This window comes from Gadus macrocephalus, chromosome 6 (assembly GCF_031168955.1).
Source record: "Gadus macrocephalus chromosome 6, ASM3116895v1".
Taxonomy (NCBI): Eukaryota; Metazoa; Chordata; class Actinopteri; order Gadiformes; family Gadidae; genus Gadus; species Gadus macrocephalus.
Genome location: NC_082387.1, coordinates 26,811,069 through 26,832,502, shown reverse-complemented (window position 1 = coordinate 26,832,502; position 21,434 = coordinate 26,811,069). Strand labels below are relative to the sequence as shown.

General features: G+C 46.3%; 2 long non-coding RNA genes across 3 annotated transcripts; both read right to left on the bottom strand.

The window, feature by feature from the left end:
* Nucleotides 1-7,177: 7,177 nt before the first annotated feature.
* Nucleotides 7,178-9,439, bottom strand: LOC132459014 (uncharacterized). Of its 2 annotated transcripts, none has more exons than XR_009526072.1 (6): nucleotides 9,150-9,439; nucleotides 8,514-8,565; nucleotides 8,123-8,206; nucleotides 7,845-7,970; nucleotides 7,558-7,641; nucleotides 7,178-7,425 (listed from the first exon to the last, which is right to left on the bottom strand). It is a non-coding gene; the product is annotated as an uncharacterized LOC132459014 (long non-coding RNA). The 2 variants fall into 2 exon arrangements; XR_009526073.1 differs by having other exon boundaries at nucleotides 7,558-7,635.
* Nucleotides 9,440-19,427: 9,988 nt separating this feature from the next.
* LOC132459015 (uncharacterized) lies at nucleotides 19,428-19,889 on the bottom strand. Its single transcript, XR_009526074.1, has 3 exons — nucleotides 19,830-19,889; nucleotides 19,559-19,742; nucleotides 19,428-19,484 (listed from the first exon to the last, which is right to left on the bottom strand). It is a non-coding gene; the product is annotated as an uncharacterized LOC132459015 (long non-coding RNA).
* Nucleotides 19,890-21,434: the final 1,545 nt, after the last annotated feature.

Sequence of the window (21,434 nt, the reverse complement as noted above, 5' to 3'; positions counted from 1 at the left end):
GACAACGGAGACAACGCTGTCGGTTATCTGGTGGTTAAAAATACTAATAATACTTAGATAATACTTATAATACTTTAATAATGCATAGTAATTGATCAATATTGTAATAATAAGTAATAATAATAAAACTACTGCTAACAAAAACGAATACTATAATAATACTATTGCAATAATTTAACTAATAATAATAAAAATGATCTATTCCGTTATGATTGGCCTAATATGATAAGACAAACACGTTTTTTTGTGAATGGTTTCCATGGTTACATGTTTTTTTTTTTTTTTACTTAAAACTATAGGGTTAGGGTTTTCTTTATTTGCAGATTGCAACAGCATTGCATGCAGATCGGGTCAATGTCTTCAATAAGGAAAACATGGGGTAGAGACAGAGAGAGAGAGAGAGACAGAGGAGAGAGAGAGAGAGAGAGAGAGAGAGAGAGAGAGAGAGAGAGAGAGAGAGAGAGAGAGAGAGAGAGAGAGAGAGAGAGAGAAAGAGAGTGGGAGAGGGAGAGAGGGAGAAAGAGAAAGAGAAAGAGAGAGAGAGAGAGAGAGAGAGAGAGACAGAGACAGAGACAGAGACAGAGACAGAGAGACAGAGAGAGAGAGAGAGAGAGAGAGACAGAGACAGAGACAGAGAGAGAGAGAGAGAGAGAGAGAGAGAGAGAGAGAGAGACGGAGACGGAGACGGAGACGGAGAGAGAGAGAGAGAGGGGGGAGAGAGGGAGTGGAAGAGATGGGGGGGGCGGGGGGGCCCTAACGAGCACAACAACATCAATTCCAGATGTTCCCGGCTGATCTCTGTCCGGGAATGTCGGAGCCTGAGGATGAGGAGGATGGGTTGATGAAGATCTCTCATCCAACGCATTCTCACTCCGAGTTCATTCAAAATTGACTTTTTTTTTGTGGTTAACTGCTGACGCAAAGGGACTCCTTCCGAGTCTTCATTCATGCAGGGGGTTTTCAACTCATTACAATGTAATCCGTCCACGGCGATCAGTGATATGTATGTAACCCTAACCAGTAGCGTCACTAAGCTGTTATATTCGGGGCTAAAGCCTCGGGTGGAAATAAAAATACAGAACGATATGCGAGGACGAGAGACGGAGAAAAGGATTAGAGGGGAGAAGGAGAAGAGGGAAGGAGGAGTTTAGTGACCAGAACTGTATGGAGTGTGTGTGTGTGTGTGTGTGTGTGTGTGTGTGTGTGTGTGTGTGGGTGTGTCCATTTTGTGTGTTTATCTTTATGGTGTGTATCTATGGTGTGTGTGTGTATCTTTATGGTGTATACCTATGGGTTGTGCGTGTATGGTATCTGCATATGGTTTGTATCGATATGTTTTGTGTATCAATATTGTGTGTTAATCTATGTGTGTATCATGGTTTGTGCGTGCATATGGTGTGAATCTATATGGTGTATTGGTGTGTGTCTGTATGGTGTTTGTCTGTGTGGTGTGTGTCTGTGTGGTGTGTCTGTGTGGTGTGTGTGTGTGTGTGTGTGTGTGTGTGTGTGTGTGTGTGTGTGTGTGTGTGTGTGTGTGTGTGTGTGTGTGTGTGTGTGGTGGTAGGCGATGACTCCAGTTTAACCAATGAATGAGTCTCTCTGGTCTCTTTGATGAAAGCTTCCTTCTCTCTCCTCAAAGGGCCGTTCAGGATGCTGCCAAGCTACGGTTGCAATTGAGACGGTATCTCGCAGAGCGCTCAGAGAGCAGATGTTCTCGTGTGGTAACATCGCCCTCTGCTGTCCACATCCGCTCACTACACACACAGGGACGTAACAATAATTAGTTAATTAGTTGCATCTGGTGCGTTTCGCACCAGATGCAACTAATTAACTAATTAACTAGATTCACACCATATGCACGCACAAACCATGATACACAGTCTTTATTTTACCAAAACATGATCAATAAAATACATAATTGATGCAATTTTTGGCGATTTGAACGAATTTCGAATGCACCGCTTTCAACCACAAATAAAAACGACTTAAAGCAACTCAATACGAACAGTTCCTTACATTAATCGACAGTAATGCATTTCACCCTTGAAATGCATTTTTTCCGGGTTCTGTTCCGTGCAAAATCCTCCACGATATCATCAAACTCCAGTGCATTGGTTAGGTCGCTCTCAATTGCCATGAGAGAAAGTGCCTTGAGGCGTTTTTGTGACATTTTCGTCCTCAGTTCATTTTTTATCCTGGACAGAAGAGAGAATGACTGCTCCCCTTCGCAATTACTGACGGGCAGAGTCAGAAAAAGCCGTAGCGCTACATACACATTTGGAAACATAGATTGCGGTCCACAATCGAGTATAATTCGTAGCAGTCCTTTTGGGGTTGCATCATCTCGAGGCTTGTTAAATGATCTGAACTGAATAAATTCATTGCTTCAACGCTCCACTTAGAGTTCGCCGTTGCTCCATGTTTAAATGACAGTGACTCGTTCGTGAATGGTCTCAAATTCACAAACTGAAATAGTGCCCCCTATTGATCTTTTAATTTATTTATTTACTTAGTAGTAATAGGCCTACTACTACTGTTTTCGCTTGAATTTTTGTATTTCTCTACTGATTGCTTTGACAATGCAACATTAAAAGTTACTAACGCTGGGGCCCTGGGCCCCACTGTAAGTAACTTGTGGGGCAGCTCAGTCTACTTCAGTTACTAACAGTGGGGCCCTGGACCCCACTGTTAGTAACTTGTGGGGTGGGCCCTTGGGCCCCCCTGAGCCCTTGGGCCCCTGGGCATGTGCCCGGTGTGCCCGTGCAGTAATCCACCCATGCCTGGGAACTGGATTTTCAGTTCTAAGCAACCGAACGAGAGATGTGTCGTTTCTTTCAAAATGAAAATAAATCAATATCAAGAGGTGAAAATCACTACCAATCGAAACATGTCGAGGCGTTAATGTATTCACTGCAAGGTACTGTGGAGAAGGCTATTTAAATATATTAAAGATTTGAAGCTGAAACTCGAACAATGTACACACATCACTGTCTTTACAATTTCTAGGCAACCGAAGTTTAAAGATTGTCAAGTGGTTAACTCTTGAATCGCATGTACTAAGACCTGATGGGTTAGTGGTCAGAGAGCAACTCATTAACGCGGGGATAAGGGGTTCGATTCCTTAATGAAGCTAGCTTTTTTCTTTCATATTGGATTGGATGTTTGTATGCCATTTTGCGTAACTTGTAGTTTATGATGAAGAAATGTTACTGGGGTTAAGGTTAGGGTAACGCTAAGGGTAAGACACAAAGTGTTTTTGCAACACAATATTTCTTACAATAACAAAGTTTAAAGTTTTGATGACTCCAGTAGGAAACTTAAGATACCTAGAGAAATGCGTGAGTGCTCACAAAACATCAACAAGTCAGCAGTGTGGTACAGGGTGATCATTTCTGATATACAGTACAAAAGCTGAAACTATTAGCCAGAAGTGGGAAAGATGCAGACGCAGACGTGGGAAGCAATAAGACGCACCAACACACAGTTGCCTGTTGCAAAATGGTTCAGAGTTTAATATAAATAGTTAGGGTTAGCTGGTATGGCGTTATCTGGTATGGCTATAGTCTAATGTTAGCTTAGTTCGTTTTGTTTCGTCATGGAAATCGCTAGTAATAGTAAGTCATTTGTAGAAATATAGCCTATCATCACAGACTGTAGAAATGTCACCCACCCTCCATCGCGTACGACAGACGCTCGTAATCTGTAGTGCAAGGGAGTTCGTGCACAGATCCCTGAGACAAACGGCTACGCGCACACATGCAAACCCATAGCGAGTGACGTAGGACGTAAAGTCCCGCCCAGGTCGAAGTGGCGTCGATTTGGAGAGTCCCGTAGAGGGGGGGGGGGGTCAAGGTGAGGGTAGAGGGGGGGGGGGGGTCAAGGTGAGGGTAGAGGGGGGGGTCAAGGTTAGGGTAGAGGGGGAGGGGTCAAGGTGAGGGTAGAGGGGGGGGGTCAAGGTGAGGGTAGAGGGGGGGTCAAGGTGAGGGTAGAGGGGGGGGGGGGTCAAGGTGAGGGTAGAGGGGGGGGGTGAGGGTAGATGGGGGGGTCAAGGTAAGGGTAGGGGGGGGTCAAGGTGAGGGTAGAGTCAAGGTTAGGGTAGAGGGGGAGGGGTCAAGGTGAGGGTAGAGGGGGGGGTCAAGGTGAGGGTAGAGGGGGGGGGGTCAAGGTGAGGGTAGAGGTCAAGGTGAGGGTAGAGGGGTCAAGGTGAGGGTAGAGGGGGGGGTCAAGGTGAGGGTAGAGGGGGGGGTCAAGGTGAGGGTAGAGGGGGGGGGGTCAAGGTGAGGGTAGAGGGGGGGGGTCAAGGTGAGGGTAGAGGGGGGGTCAAGGTGAGGGTAGAGGGGGGGGTCAAGGTGAGGGTAGAGGGGGGGGTCAAGGTGAGGGTAGAGGGGGGGTCAAGGTGAGGGTAGAGGGGGGGTCAAGGTGAGGGTAGAGGGGGGGGGTCAAGGTGAGGGTAGAGGGGGGGTCAAGGTGAGGGTAGAGGGGGGGTCAAGGTGAGGGTAGAGGGGGGGGTCAAGGTGAGGGTAGAGGGGGGGTCAAGGTGAGGGTAGAGGGGGGGGTCAAGGTGAGGGTAGAGGGGGGGGGTCAAGGTGAGGGTAGGGTCAAGGTGAGGGTAGAGGGGGGGGGTCAAGGTGAGGGTAGAGGGGGGGTCAAGGTGAGGGTAGAGGGGGGGTCAAGGTGAGGGTAGAGGGGGGATCAAGGTGAGGGTAGAGGGGGGGGTCAAGGTGAGGGTAGAGGGGGGGGTCAAGGTGAGGGTAGAGGGGGGGGGGGGGTCAAGGTGAGGGTAGAGGTCGGGGGTCAAGGTGAGGGTAGAGGTCGGGGGTCAAGGTGAGGGTAGAGGTCGAGGGTAGGGTAGATGTGTATAGGTTATCTCATTATGGTCAGTATTAAACATCACATAATGCACAACATGCAGAAAAAGCCACACAACCAGGTAGAATTTGTTATATACGATTTTATATAAACACCACGAGTATACATTTTATAAAATCGTTTGCACATTGAAACATTTTGGGAAGAGATTTGTCCGATGTCCGAACCCATTTTGATCACAAAGCGTGTATCGTGAATCCAGCGCAGCCATCTGTCCCTAACTCTGTCCCTAACACTGAACCCCGACGCCTTGAAGGACAAGGAACCCTCCCACCGTGGGGAGGAAGGAACCCTCGATGGAACACGCTAGGTGCATCCAAACGTGCAACAGATGGTGAGAAGGTCACGTTGCGTGAGTGTGGAGGAGATGAATCCACAGGCCAAAGTCCTGTTGTGTGAGTGTGGAGGAGATGAATCCACAGGCCAAAGTCCTGTTGTGTGAGTGTGGAGGAGATGAATCCACAGGCCAAGGTCACGTTGTGTGAGTGTGGAGTAGATGAATCCACAGGCCAAGGTCACGTTGTGTGAGTGTGAAGGAGATGAATCCACAGGCCAGCGATGAGTGGCGGTTGTTGATCACTGAAATGTGGACAGAGGAAAACAGCATATTGTTCAGTTGACTGTCTAGATAGTGTCACATTATCAAAAGGTTATTACACCTGTAGTCAATGAACACGATGTCCATGTCATCTTCAGCAGTGGGATACTGACCTAAGGGACTCCAGCTGGTCAGAGATACAGGCTTGACGCAGCTCAGGTCTGTCTGTCCCAGACTGGACACAGCATTACAACTGCACCTTACAAAGACGGATGATATGAATACAAAAGGACACAACGATTCAGTTATCTGGCAGACCGTCCGAGCCAAAGAGTCTGGGTGAATTCAGAAGTGCGCCATGCCATGTAGTCTGAGAACTCAGGGGTGGAACCCAGCACCATTTGATGGAGAGCCCAACACCCCATCCTACCCCGTTTAGAGTTCCATCAGCAACAGACTCACCTTCCAGATGCATGGCTCCTTCAGCTCTCTCCTCAGTGGATATCCCCTTGGAGTCGGGTGTCACTCGCCCCACCCTGACGTCCTTCACCAGGCAGGTCCTCCATCACCTCCCTATGCCCCGCCTTCCTGTTTGGGGACAAACGGGGCCGTTTGGCCTCAATGTCTGGGCACATTCAAAGTGGTAGTTTGATGGTCTGACATCAGTGGTAGTTTGCTATAATGTCTGGTAGTAAACTGTTGTTTCCCAGTACAAGTCATGTTCAGTTCATGCAAACATACCAGTACTACTTGTTGGCAGGCAGACTCATGGTTCTCCAGGTGCACGGCTCCTCCATCAGCTCTCCTCAGCCAATGACTCCTGGTCTGTGTCAACAGTGGTGGTAGTTGAGCAATTGGGGGGGGGGGGGGTATTCTTGTGACGCCCGGTTTAAACCAAAGCCCTGGCTGGAATGTTAATGAGGGCATTAAATATGATTTGTTTGATTCTTTCCAACTTGCATAGAAACTAAAGCAAATGCAAAGCAGCTATAGTTTGTAATCTTTCAAGTCAGAACACTGAAATATTCTAGTTGATGAAAATGCTGTTCAGTTCCATAAATAATTGAATCACTTAGTTCTGATCGTCACATGACGGAAAACAATGATGACCCACAGCTGTCCTTTACCTTCCTGAGACCTCTGCAGTCGCATCGTATGCCGCCGTCGGCTCTCGTCCACCATGGCTCCTCCGTCGGCTCTCGTCCACCATGGCTCCTCCGTCGGCTCTCGTCCACCATGGCTCCGCCGTCGGCTCTCGTCCACCATGGCTCCGCCGTCGGCTCTCGTCCACCATGGCTCCGCCGTCGGCTCTCGTCCACCATGGCTCCGCCGTCGGCTCTCGTCCACCATGGCTCCGCCGTCGGCTCTCGTCCACCATGGCTCCGCCGTCGGCTCTCGTCCACCATGGCTCCGCCGTCGGCTCTCGTCCACCATGGCTCCGCCGTCGGCTCTCGTCCACCATGGCTCCGCCGTCGGCTCTCGTCCACCATGGCTCCGCCGTCGGCTCTCGTCCACCATGGCTCCGCCGTCGGCTCTCGTCCACCATGGCTCCGCCGTCGGCTCTCGTCCACCATGGCTCCGCCGTCGGCTCTCGTCCACCATGGCTCCGTCGGCTCCATGGGAAGCGGTTTTTTTTGTCCAATGTCCGAACCCATTATGATCAAAGCGTATATCGTGAATCCAGCGCAGCCATCTGTCCCTAACTCTGTCCCTAACACTGAACCCCGACGCCTTGAATGACAAGGAACCCTCCCACTGTGGGGAGGAAGGAACCCTCGATGGAACACGCTAGGTGCATCCAAACGTGCAACAGATGGTGAGAAGGTCACGTTGCGTGAGTGTGGAGGAGATGAATCCACAGGCCAAAGTCCTGTTGTGTGAGTGTGGAGGAGATGAATCCACAGGCCAAGGTCACGTTGTGTGAGTGTGAAGGAGATTAATCCACAGGCCAAGGTCACGTTGTGTGAGTGTGAAGGAGATGAATCCACAGGCCAGCGATGAGTGGCGGTTGTTGATCACTGAAATGTGGACAGAGGAAAACATTATATTGTTCAGTTGACTGTCTAGATAGTGTCACATTATTAAAAGGTTATTACACCTGTAGTCAATGAACACGATATCCATGTCATCTTCAGCAGTGGGATACTGACCTAAGGGACTCCAGCTGGTCAGAAATACAGGTTTGACGCAGCTCAGGTGTGTGTCCCAGACTGGACACAGCATTTCAACTGCACCTTACAAAGACGGATGATATGAATACAAAAGGACACAACGATTCAGTTATCTGGCAGACCGTCCGAGCCAAAGAGTCTTGGTGAATTCAGAAGTGCGCCATGCCATGTAGTCTGAGAACTCAGGGGTGGAACCCAGCACCATTTGATGGAAAGCCCAACACCCCATCCTACCCCGTTTAGAGTTCCATCAGCAACAGACTCACCTTCCAGATGCATGGCTCCTTCAGCTCTCTCCTCAGTGGATATCCCCTTGGAGTCGGGTGTCACTCGCCCCACCCTGACGTCCTTCACCAGGCAGGTCCTCCATCACCTCCCTATGCCCTGCCTTCCTGTTTGGGGACAAACGGGGCCGTTGGCCTCAATGTCTGGGCACAATCAAAGTGGTAGTTTGATGGTCCGACATCAGTGGTAGTTGGCTATAATGTCTGGTAGTAAACTGTTGTTTCCCAGTACAAGTCATGTTCAGTTCATGCAAACATACCAGTACTACTTGTTGGCAGGCAGACTCATGGTTCTCCAGGTGCACGGCTCCTCCATCAGCTCTCCTCAGCCAAGGACTCCAGGTCTGTGTAAACAGTGGTGGTAGATGAGCAATTTGGGGGGGGGGGGGGGGGGTATTTTTGTGACGCCCGGTTTAAACCAAAGCCCTGGCTGGAGTGTTAATGAGGGCATTAAATATGATTTGTTTGATTCTTTCCAACTTGCATAGAAACTAAAGCAAATGCAAAGCAGCTATAGTTTGTAATCTTTTAAGTCAGAACACTGAAATATTCTAGTTGATGAAAATGCTGTTCAGTTCCATAAATAATTGAATCACTTAGTTCTGATCGTCACATGACTGAACACAATGATGACCCACAGCTGTCCTTTACCTTCCAGAGACCTCTGCAGTCGCATCGTAGCGATCGTAGATCCGAGCGGATCCTGGTGGGTCAGCGATACAATCAGGATATGAAAAAAAAAAAAACATTCTCACACCTCAGTAGACTGTTTTTCTTAATTTTAAAAGGGGACATTATACCACCAGGTGTGAGTGTGCTTAGCCTTACAAGCCGTTTCCAAAATCTGACACATATTACATCACTACTGGGAGTGTACACCTAGATCTGTGCTGGATAGATGAGCAACGTTTACTTCGGTCCACTGGGTAGGCTGGTAGAATGATCTGTACAGCACAGATCTAGGTGGACACGCCCACTAGTGATGTCATATGGGGCAGATTTTCAAAACCGCTTGTTAGGCTAATCACACCTGGTGGTATAATACTTCGCCTTTACAGAATAACAACTTTCAGAACTCATGTGAGAAATCAGACGCTGCAGCCTCACATGGAGAGCAAAATTGTGAGTGAATAAATCCTGTTCACTCACAGCTCCATTAACCCAGGGACTTTTTTCAAAATCATTCTGATCAAAACGATGGCTGAAGAGACCGATGTAGGGCTGGTGGAGTGGCTAGTCTAGCAGCCTACTCCTTCACATTGAGGTGGCAGTGTAAGGTATAATCACCTCAGGGTCGGCTGTCCTTGCCCCCCCCCACGAGGGACGTCCTTCACCAGCGGGTCCTCAGCACGGCTCTATCAGCCCCCCTCCATCACAGAGTCCTGGTCTGGAGCAAAAAGCAGGGAATTTGCCTCATGTCCACCATGTTCAGTTCATGCAAACCAGTGCAAACCAGTACCACCTGTTGGCAGGTAGATTCATGGTCGTCCTCCAGATGCAGTTCCTCCATCAGCCAAGGGCATCGGGTCTGTAACAAACAGGGGTGGTAGTTGAGCAGTGGGTGGGATTATTCTTTGGACGCCTCTTTTAAACCATTCTGAACCAAAGTACTGGCTGCAAGTTAAAAAAAAAAATAAGAACCATGCACACACTTGAAAATGTGTTATGCAGGAGAATGGTAGAACATTCTGTGAATTCAACAGCACACATTTGCAATTTGACTGTTAACATTATTAAAACAGCCTTCTGCCTCAGCTGAAACTCAATATTTAAGACAAACGATAAAACTTGTAGAATTCTTGTACCAGTAGCGTAGACTCTGGCCTTCACATTGAGGGGTTAGAGTCTCAATAAAACTTCTTCACTGATGGCTTCATTAAGCCAAGGACGGTTTTCTCTAAATCTGCCATATTAGATGACGGCTGAAGTAACCGATTTTAGAACAGAAACCGTTCAGTAGCAGTGAGTGATAATCAAACTAGAGACCGGCTGCATTCACCCCGACATCATTCTTAAGGCAGGACCTCCACCACGGCTCCTCCATCGGCTCTCGTCCACCATGGCGCCGTCGGCTCTCGTCCACCATGGCGCCGTCGGCTCTCGTCCACCATGGCTCCTCTGTCGGCTCTCGTCCACCATGGCGCCGTCGGCTCTCGTCCACCATGGCGCCGTCGGCTCTCGTCCACCATGGCTCCTCTGTCGGCTCTCGTCCACCATGGCGCCGTCGGCTCTCGTCCACCATGGCTCCGTCGGCTCTCGTCCACCATGGCTCCGTCGGCTCTCGTCCACCATGGCTCCGTCGGCTCTCCTCCATCAGCCCTCCTCCTCCACCAACGCGTCCTGACCCAACATCAAACAGCAGTAGTTGGGTCCAAAATCTGGTAACAATGCCGGGGAGGTCAAACCTGCACACCCTTGCATTTGTAAAGGGGGAAAAAATATCCAACTTCCTTAAGTTTACAAGTTGACTCGTTGAGAAATGTATAAACTACTACTGTCAGAATGAAAATCTGAGAAAGATAATAAAAAATAATCAGCCTCAACAAATAGTTTCAGAGCGGCTTGGTGATGGTTACCCTGGTCCACCCTGCTGCCCCATTACTGGTCCAGGTAGTGGGGTTACCCTCTGGTCCCCAGCCTCAGGTCCACCCAGCGGTGTTGTACAATATTTAACTAAACCTTGGGAGACGACGTGCCATTTCTAAACTGCTGTAAATTAGCTTTATTAATCAACTACATTTACACTGAGGGCATTTAGCAGATGCCTTTAACCAAAGCGATGAGTACATTTTTCAGAAGGAGAAGCAATAAACTAGACACAGGTTGGACGTCTTCAGGAAGCGGACTCCCAAACGCTAAATCAAGGTACTGAACCATCATAATCAAGCACATTAACATCCAACATACACCCTTTTAACACAAAAATCAACATTGATCGAAAGCCACTTACACCGATAGAGCCTGGTTCAACAGCTCGTCCACATCTCCTCCCACCGACCACGCTGCAGAGATCACTGAGAAGATCATAATGTTATAAAAGATGGGTAAATACTGTGGGAATCAATGTGAAAGCTTCAATATCAAACACTCACATGTGCGGTTGGATTGACATCTTCTGCATCATACAGGACCAGGACTGCAAGGCCTGGAGTTTACCCCCGTCTGTTAGCACAACATTCATCCATTTAAAAACACCACGACGCGCTTTACATCACTGCCTCACCAATAATAAACTGAACATCAATATAAGAGTTCTTGTTCACCACGTATCTTAGTTGCCTTGTGCTTAGTTTGATTTATTCAAAAGTCAAAGGTTTATGGTAGCAACAATTAACTTTACTTTTCTAAACAGCTATACCATTTGATAATGCGTGAATAAGCACACTTACATTTAACCCTTCCTTTTGTTTCTGAAGTCTAGCAGAAACTATATTGAGCAGATCACAGCCCAGATATTTAGAACACTAGCAATATCAATAGTAATTTAGATAGTAAAATGATACTTGGCCACATTCAGCTGCTGGGTTGTTGAAGAAATAAAAAGCCGTAGTAGGTAAATGCCGTCGTCTCCATCTTTTACGCGACCCGATAAATGTATGCGCAGAAAATCGAGAGTTGATTGTAGAGCGCAGTTATCAAAGTAGTTTGCGGTATTTTGTGGGATAATTAAAAATATATATATTTTAAGAGTGCCCTTCCTAATTTCTAGTGCATAAGGATTTACCAATAATCGCAGATGGTTACCTATAGAAATGGGGCACTGCCAGATTACCTTAATTGGGTACGCTCAATAGTTATGAGGTTTACGCAAATGCCAATATTGATCGTACTGCCAGACGCCATAATAAGGTGTGGATGACATAACGCAATTGCCAATCCTGTTCGTACTGCCAGTTATCCTCCACCACACAGTACTGCAGCATTAGAGCTTCACAGACTGCACAAAACTAACTACCAACCTCTACAGAAACCCCAAGCCCCGTCATACTGGAATCGTAACGTTCCAGTACGAACCATCCCTAAGTAACGTAACCAGCACCTCACCTTGAACTGAACGACGATGAAGATCTTGTGGTCGTCTCATTGCAAAATACAGCCAACAGACTTACCTTGAGGCGATCTGGTAGTTTGTTGCTGTTGGTTTATGTACAAAACATTTTGACTAAACATTTCAGTTACCCCATTTAACTAATTATCTACCAATTAACAATGCTTGCCAGTGTACAAAAAAAGCTAACTAATCTGTCTTTTGGCTACTTCCTCGCTTCACATCGCATGAGCATTGTCATATTGATCCGGGTGTGGTCCGAGTGGCCAGAGATGCATGTTAGGATACTGTGCGGTCTGAAGTCTACTGTTCTGTAGACGCGCCCCCCTCCGGAGAAACAGTGTTCAAAAGGGCTGTTGCATCAGTTACATGACCTGGAACATCCGTCAAGACTGTGACAGGGACTCCCCAAGGAGAGACGCCATGGGTAGGATGCGAGGGCTCTTTCTCAGCGACTAGAATACACCACAGCGCCTACGGGAGGGAACCATTGCACACATTTCAATATTCCTCTTCATAGATCTTGAAGCCCCAGCGAGGATTTCTTTTCCTCCTCAGCTGAAGAAGAGCTTGGTTACAGCATGAAGAGAACCCTAGTTGGGATGTTACCAAGATGGTTTCTGATTCAAAGGGGGACCCAACTCCCAGGTCCAGCTAGCATCAACAAATGCATTGCAATTCAGCCCAAGAAAAACTTGCATCCCAGCACAGGAGTCCAGAAGATACAATCCACAGGGCCTGCCAGCCAACTATCATGTCGGGGCTAGAAAGGGCAGCCACGTCGCCGTCTTTCAAGCTTGAAGGACCATTTCCTAAAATGTTGTGATGTATAATAAGTGCGTATCCCCATGTCATCACGCTCACACATGGTATGCCTCGTCACCCTGATCACGCCCGGATGAAGAACCCCAGGCCAGGTAGAACCCCGACTACATGAACAACCGAACCAGGTAGAACCCTGACCACATGAACAACCAGGCCAGGCAGAACCCTGACCACATGAAGAACCAGGCCAGGTAGAACCCTGACCACATGAACAACCAGGCCAGGTAGAACCCTGACCACATGAACAACCAGGCCAGGTAGAACCCTGACCACATGAACAACCAGGCCAGGTAGAACCCTGACCACATGAACAACCAGGCCAGGTAGAACCCTGACCACATGAACAACCAGGCAAGGTAGAACCCTGACCACATGAAGAACCAGGCCAGGCAGAACCCTGACCACATGAAGAACCAGGTCAGGTAGAACCCTGACCACATGAAGAACCAGGCCAGGCAGAACCCTGACCACATGAACAACCAGGCCAGGCAGAACCCTGACCACATGAACAACCAGGCCAGGCAGAACCCTGACCACATGAACAACCAGGCCAGGCAGAACCCTGACCACATGAACAACCAGGCAAGGTAGAACCCTCGCCATGCCCACCTGAAGAGCCACAGGCAGTCCAGTTGTTTTCCTTCAGACTCAAACTCTTCCGCTTTGATGAGCCTGAGAACAGGGACGGGATTTGATGGAAGTGGTGAGAAGGTAATCTGATTAGGTCACCCCAGTGGTGGGATGGTAGGGATCGGACATCCCAGTAGCTGGTAGTTATCGGACATCCCAGTAGCTGGTAGGTTTCAGACATCCCAGTAGCTGGTAGGTTTCAGACATCCCAGTAGCTGGTAGGTTTCAGACATCCCAGTAGCTGGTAGGTTTCAGACATCCCAGTAGCTGGTAGGTTTCAGACATCCCAGTAGCTGGTAGGTTTCAGACATCCCAGTAGTTGGTAGGTTTCAGACATCCCAGAAGCTGGTAGGTTTCAGACATCCCAGAAGCTGGTAGGTTTCAGACATCCCAGTAGTTGGTAGGTTTCAGACATCCCAGTAGCTGGTAGATTTCCGACATCCCAGTAGTTGGTCGGTTTCAGACATCCCAGTAGTTGGTAGGTTTCAGACATCCCAGTAGTTGGTAGGTTTCGGACGTCCCAGTAGTTGGTAGGTATCGGACGTCCCAGTAGTTGGTAGGTATCGGACGTCCCAGTAGTTGGTAGGTAGGTCATGAACGGACCAGACCTTGAACAGAGCAGGGATTGGTTGGTAGGTCTTTACAGTAGGATTCTCCTCATCCCATATGAACAGCAGGCCGATGAGCCCTCTGCTGGCTCAGATGCAAGCCTTTCTCAGGCTGAACTGCAGAGTAATGGAGGAGGCCAGCTGGTCCTGGAAGTTCGGTCCTCTTAAATCAGAACCTATCTCGGTAAGATCCCACCAAGGACCCTTTTCGTGACTGCAGCTGTGCTCTACTCCAGCTGCGGAGGTAGAGAAACCGTAGCTACGGCTTCAAGATGTATGGTGGGCAACGTTGAAATGTGCTCCATGGTTCTCTAGCGAAGGACCGAGGTGGTGTTCTAGTCGTTGAGGAAGAGCCCTCACCTCTCATCCCCGGGCGTTTCTCCTTTAGGTGAGAGCCTGTCACCATCTTGAATGACATCCCAGTTCATGTAAATGACTTCACAACCACCTCTTAGACACATGCCTTCACCTGAAGGGGGCAAGTCTACAGAGCTGGAGGCTTCAGACAGCGCAGAACCCTAGCATGCATCTCTGATCACTCAATCTGAACCCTCTTCAGTACGGTAACTCATGTGACGTGATGCAAAGTTCAGGAAGTAGTGGCGAAGCATGTCGAAAGAAAATCTAGACAAAACCTTGGAGTATGTTTTGGCTGCACTCTGAGAAACCCTATGTTACTATTCTCACAATTCACTTGGAACCTATACTACACCCCTTCTAACACAGCATTGACACATGTTCAAACTAAACAGGTAATTAGCCCACGTACCAACAAAAAACATTATTTAAATCATTCACCTTTCCACCTCAGCCAACGAGGAGGCCAAAACAATGCCCCAGCATAAAGAGGAAATATAAGGACTTACAGTTCGCAGTTTCTTCTTCATGGTTCAGTTTTGATACTCACAGAATCACTTTCTCCTCCTTGACCTGTGAAGTAACGGAACGAGCAGATTCGTTTTAGTGCTCAAACCACACCACTGAGTCAAAGTTGATTCAAGCTAACTTAATTTGAATTAAACATGCATTCCTTTCCCCAAATATTGGCACCAATCTACTCCAAACGACAGTCCTTTAACCTGTAGAAACTTCATTAAAACTTGATACTAATCATTTTTTTTAACTTTATTTTGGCAGTTGTGTATAGTTTAGCTGCATCTAGACTAATATACTTGAAAGAAATATATCAAATTCTTAAGGGTTTTAACTTTTAATTTGTTTTGTTTTTAAAAGGCAAAAATCCACCTAATAAAACGATCAAGGGCTTAATAAAAAACAGACTCTATAGACGTCTTAAATCAGCCCACACAACTAGCACATTGAATCCACACCACCTGAATAAATAAATGGCCTATAACCACGCAAAAACGCTACAAATGATGTCCAATTACATCAAGAACCAACATTAAACATCAAGTAAGCCTAGTAGGAAAATAAACGTTCTACTCACAGCAGGTCCAGATGTGGTGGTCCGTTTTACTTCGAAAAGCGTTCGTTACAAGAACTGTCATTTGTCACACAAAACCGGGAAACTCCAACCAAGTTCTGGTTAAACTCCTAAAGTATACATCACCGTACCTGGGAGACGTTAGACGGTTAGTGGGGAGACCGACCTGCTTAGTTTGGCCTACTGAGCAACAGACAGGTAAGTTAGAGATGACTGAGCAGCACGAGTCGCCACATGCAGGTGAACTCATTAGCGCGGAGCGTGGCACTAATTAGTTAAACCACGTGCAGATGCGGCCCAGCGGGTTGCCTTGGTAACGGATATGCGACCACGCAAATACAATCCGCCGCCACGTGTCGCATTCATATATTTATTTATTATAGATTTATATATCTATATTTATTCATTTATTTATTATTATGATAATAATAATAATAATACGTGAAGCTATCCGTGGTGGTGAGGAAACGTGCGAAGCGCATGCGGCATGCCGCAACTGACAGTAGGCCCCCTACGACGCAACCAGACGCCTGTGAGCGACGCGTCTCTGTCCATGTGCGTCTCTCTAGGGGACTCTCTAAATCGATATGGCGAGTGGATAGTGCCTATGGCGAGTGGATTATGGCGAGTGGATAGTGCCAGGATTCCCTGGAGAAGGATAACAACGTGTGAAATGAACGTGTGGAGAAGCTACGCCGCCGCCGTGTGGAGAGGATTATGCACGCCGCCGCCGTTGGGACTGGGGTTCGATTCCCAGTCTATATATAATTTTTCCTTCATTATTTTCTGGTATTAATATATCCAATGACTTGTTGATGAATAAGTTGATGACATTTTATTAAAAACGTTAGTTTTTATGTGTCAAAAAGACAAACAGTTTTAAAACAGATCTCAATGTTTTGATGATTGTATGGGCATGATGTCCCTTCATAGGGCAGAGGGGTATTCCACAAAGCCGGTTTTATCACATAACCGGGCAAATTAACCCAGGGTTTGCGGTAACCCTAGGGTTTCCGTTCCAAAATGAACACGGTATGTTAGTTACTAATAGCAACATATGCTCTGAATCAAACCTGGTCGGACCAGGTTTTGTGCAGGTTAAGTTTGGAACATAACCCGGTTTTGGGGATTTAAAGCTGCGTTCACCGCAGATTCCATGTGTTCACAATGGCATGCCCTTTTGATGAGAGCCCTGTTGATACCGGAGCGCCAATTATTCGTGCAATCCACCGGGAGAGATTTCTAAGACCACGGCTATATCCGGATGACTTTTTGCTGAAGAGATAGATTCTCACGCAAATCTTTAATATATTTAAATAGCTTTCTCCACAGTACCTTGCAGTGAATACATTAACGCCTCGACATGTTTCGATTGGTAGTGATTTTCACCTCTTGATATTGATTTATTTTCATTTTGAAAGAAACGACACATCTCTCGCACATCTCAACGCCATCTCTCGTTCGGTTGTTTAGAACTGAAAATCCGGTTCCCAGGACAACATGACATTTTCAAGCGGCCCGTTTCCCCATTTCGATCAGGGTTTCCATGATCCATAAATCACTTCTTTATAGGTTTGGCGTGGACGCGCCCAACCCTGTGTTGATTGAACTAATGCATAACCGGTGCCGTAGAACCGACAGCTCTGGTTTAGTTGGCACAGGCTCACTCAACCAAGAGTTCAGCGTTAACTCTGTTTGTTAAACGTCCGTTCGTGGAATACCCCCCAGGCCTATGACATTTTCGGTTTTCTATCTAGGCTATATTATTCACTTTCTTTTTCAAAACGTTGTAGTTAATATATAAATCAATGTAACATTGTAAATGATCACAATGGAATTTCTTTGATGAAACAAAACATTTGTGAATTAACAACCGCATTCATCTGTGTTTCAAAGTAATTTTAAGCATCGATCATTCAACAGAATCTGTGCTTTGACAGCAGATAATTAACCATACAAATGTTGAATTTGAGAAGGCAAGAAAGAAGAAAAACATTGGGCAGATAAAGACTTCATTGTAGTCACTAGTTGTAAGCCAACATGTATTATTTTGGCAGACGGCCAAACAAAAGCTTTGATTGTAGTCATCCAATAAGGGTCTGGCAAAGCATAAAAACGTGGAACTGGAGAAGTGGAGGTGTGGGCAAGTGGTTGAAGAGCTGGTTTGGTTGACTGAAGAGGAAGCTCAGGAGCAGGCCTCGGAACAGAAGATGGAGCCTCTCTGGGCTCGCGACAGTTCTCCCTGTGCAGTGCCTAAAAGTATTACCTTTTTTGTATAACAAAGCATAATATCAGATGACAACATGGCTACACAGGAAATGGCACAGATACTAGGTTATTATTGGCTGGGTAAAGTTTTTATAAACTCAACATCTTGTGATTGTTGCAGTATTTATCACTTGGAGCCGGGTGGTGCTTTTCTCCATCACCATGATATTAATAATAATGACTTGCCGGATGTGGGGGTCTGGCTCAAACACTGGTGCCTGACTCCACATACGCGCCTTGATCCACAGTACTGCTCGTAAAGTTGGATGAAAAGTGCCTCAAACACACGATTGCACTCAGGTCACTGTGCTGGGATTCTCCCTCCTGCAAAGTATTTGCAATGGTATTGAGTAGCATTAGTGTAGTACAAGACATGATGAAATGGCTTGCCTTGCAGTATTGTCATGCTTGCTCAGAGTATTCATTTAGAATATATTTGTTTGTGAATGTGAGCTTAATTCAAATTGTATTCATGAAAATCTGTTGATTCTTGGTATTGTACGGATAATAAATTGTTGTGTTGGTAGATCTATAGTCTCCTGTGTGTACAAGGAAATATGAAAACAGGCAAGAGAGGAGATTTAACGCTGGTTATGTTGGCTGCCATTGTCATCTCCTTTATTTTACACGGATCAGATATTCTTAGCATTGTTATCTCAATCAATGAATAATCTACACAATTTCTTCTGTATGACGGATTAAATAAACCCAATAACCAATAACCAAAATAAACATTCAAATCAAATTAATTTATCTAATTACATTAATATAAATATTAATGACTCTGAACAGATATACTGTAGTAAAAGATAACACTTTCAGTGGTGTTTAATGCCAAGTCTGTAGACTTACCCATTTTAATTACAATAAATTACCCATACAAATTAGCAATTCATTATCTCAACTAAAACAATGTGTCTACTTTGAGAGTGAATAACGGTATCAAAACAGGCACCATCAAAATGGCCTACATTTAAACAACAGTTTATCTGTCCTACATTATACATTGCTGTTCCAAGTGATATAAATGTGCTGGTTGTATAAAACACTAGTTAATCGTAAACTGTGGCATTCGGCGGTCGAGGAACCAATAAGATAAAGTTTAGTTAAAGAACTAGTGACAAGTTGCCAACAACGCCACCCCAGGAATTTCACCTGGAGAGTAAGATTAACCTAAGTTAAAGCACACAAGTTCGTTTACTAATGAAAGCTTGAGACTGGGTCCAGCATACAAATTCAATTCCTTTCAATTAATATAGATAATCTTTAAACATGACTTCTCAATAAAATATGTTCACACAAACACACAAAAAGGGAAGAGCAAATAACTAAATGGGGTTTAAATCAGGGTTAAATCGCTTCAACCCACAACTTAAACAACCCCAATAAATGCAAACCAAAAGAAAACTAACAAAGAAATTAAATCAAAAGTAATGGAGATTTATCCAAACTGATAAATCCAAATGAATAAGTAAAGCAATTAAACCAAACCAAAATAACTAAGAAAACGAATTAAACCAAAACAAACATGCAAAGCAACCCACAAAACACAAATAATATCATCAATAACATCAGTTAGAAGTCGGTTAAATTAATAGATTAAGATAATAAAACTGAGGATGAGGCAGCAATCACCATACTCGGTGGCAGGTACAGCACAGTAGGAGATGCAGGGTAGGATGGATGTGTTGGCTATAAAAACCAGTGGACAAAACGGCAGCCGGCCAACAGCGTGAAGAGGGGGGGGGGGGGGGGGGGGGACGTGCTGGCAGAAACCGCCCACACACACGTCAACCCTGCCATAGAAAAATACATTTGTTCTAGAGGCTGAACTGTAGTAACTTGAGTTAGCGTCATCTTATCCACATACCGTCAGGAGTTGAATGAACATCAAAGGGGAGGAAGGGGATCACTTGTACTGAGCAGCACAATTACAAGTGCAACTCGATCAATCAGCTGATCGCTCCCCGCTGCAACAGGTAGAGGAGGAAAACACTCGCACGCCCTACAACTAGGGTCGATACGGGAGAGGGAAGACCCGGCCAATGAACTGCCTGAGGGATGGTAGCCAATGTTGAGGACTTGTGCAAAGTTTAGAAGGTAGGCCTACACAGATGCACACAACTAGGCCTACTACATACCAAACAACGGCGAGCTGCACGATCCAGCTAAAAGGCGATCAGGTGCGGTGATAACAGGAGGCGGGGCAGCCAGGGGCTCCCAGGCAAGAGGCCTCCCAGTGCACAACCACTCACCTTTATAGGCAGCGCACCCAACAGTGATAGGCCGGTACTGCAGCACTAATTAAAGGCCCATCCTGCTACACTACGTCATAAAATCACACTGAAGCGCTTTGTGGCCACTGGCCACATACCTAGTTCAGGCGTTCTCACGGCGACGTAGGGCAGCAGGCGTCAGTGGCGACGAACTTATCCACACGTCGAGAGTAGACGTACATTTTGTCTGAATTTCCTTATGTACGTCGCCGTGACACCGCCGCCGGTGGAAGGATCTTCCATGCCGCCGCCGTGACGTCGCTGCTAGTCTCTCGTCTGCAGTCCCAATCAATCCCATTCAAAATGTCACACGTTCCCACGGCGACGTAGGGTAGGCTGCTCCTTCGCCTCTTCCAGGCACTATCCACTCGATCGCCATATCGATTTAGAGAGTCCCCTAGAGAGACGCACATGGACAGAGACGCGTCGCTCACAGGCGTCTGGTTGCGTCGTAGGGGGCCTACTGTCAGATGCGGCATGCCGCATGCGCTTCGCACGTTTCCTCACCACCACGGATAGCTTCACGTATTATTATTATTATCATAATAATAAATAAATGAATAAATATAGATATATAAATCTATAATAAATAAATATATGAATGCGACACGTGGCGGCGGATTGTATTTGCGTGGTCGCATATCCGTTACCAAGGCAACCCGCTGGGCCGCATCTGCACGTGGTTTAACTAATTAGTGCCACGCTCCGCGCTAATGAGTTCACCTGCATGTGGCGACTCGTGCTGCTCAGTCATCTCTAACTTACCTGTCTGTTGCTCAGTAGGCCAAACTAAGCAGGTCGGTCTCCCCACTAACCGTCTAACGTCTCCCAGGTACGGTGATGTATACTTTAGGAGTTTAACCAGAACTTGGTTGGAGTTTCCCGGTTTTGTGTGACAAATGACAGTTCTTGTAACGAACGCTTTTCGAAGTAAAACGGACCACCACATCTGGACCTGCTGTGAGTAGAACGTTTATTTTCCTACTAGGCTTACTTGATGTTTAATGTTGGTTCTTGATGTAATTGGACATCATTTGTAGCGTTTTTGCGTGGTTATAGGCCATTTATTTATTCAGGTGGTGTGGATTCAATGTGCTAGTTGTGTGGGCTGATTTAAGACGTCTATAGAGTCTGTTTTTTATTAAGCCCTTGATCGTTTTATTAGGTGGATTTTTGCCTTTTAAAAACAAAACAAATTAAAAGTTAAAACCCTTAAGAATTTGATATATTTCTTTCAAGTATATTAGTCTAGATGCAGCTAAACTATACACAACTGCCAAAATAAAGTTAAAAAAAATGATTAGTATCAAGTTTTAATGAAGTTTCTACAGGTTAAAGGACTGTCGTTTGGAGTAGATTGGTGCCAATATTTGGGGAAAGGAATGCATGTTTAATTCAAATTAAGTTAGCTTGAATCAACTTTGACTCAGTGGTGTGGTTTGAGCACTAAAACGAATCTGCTCGTTCCGT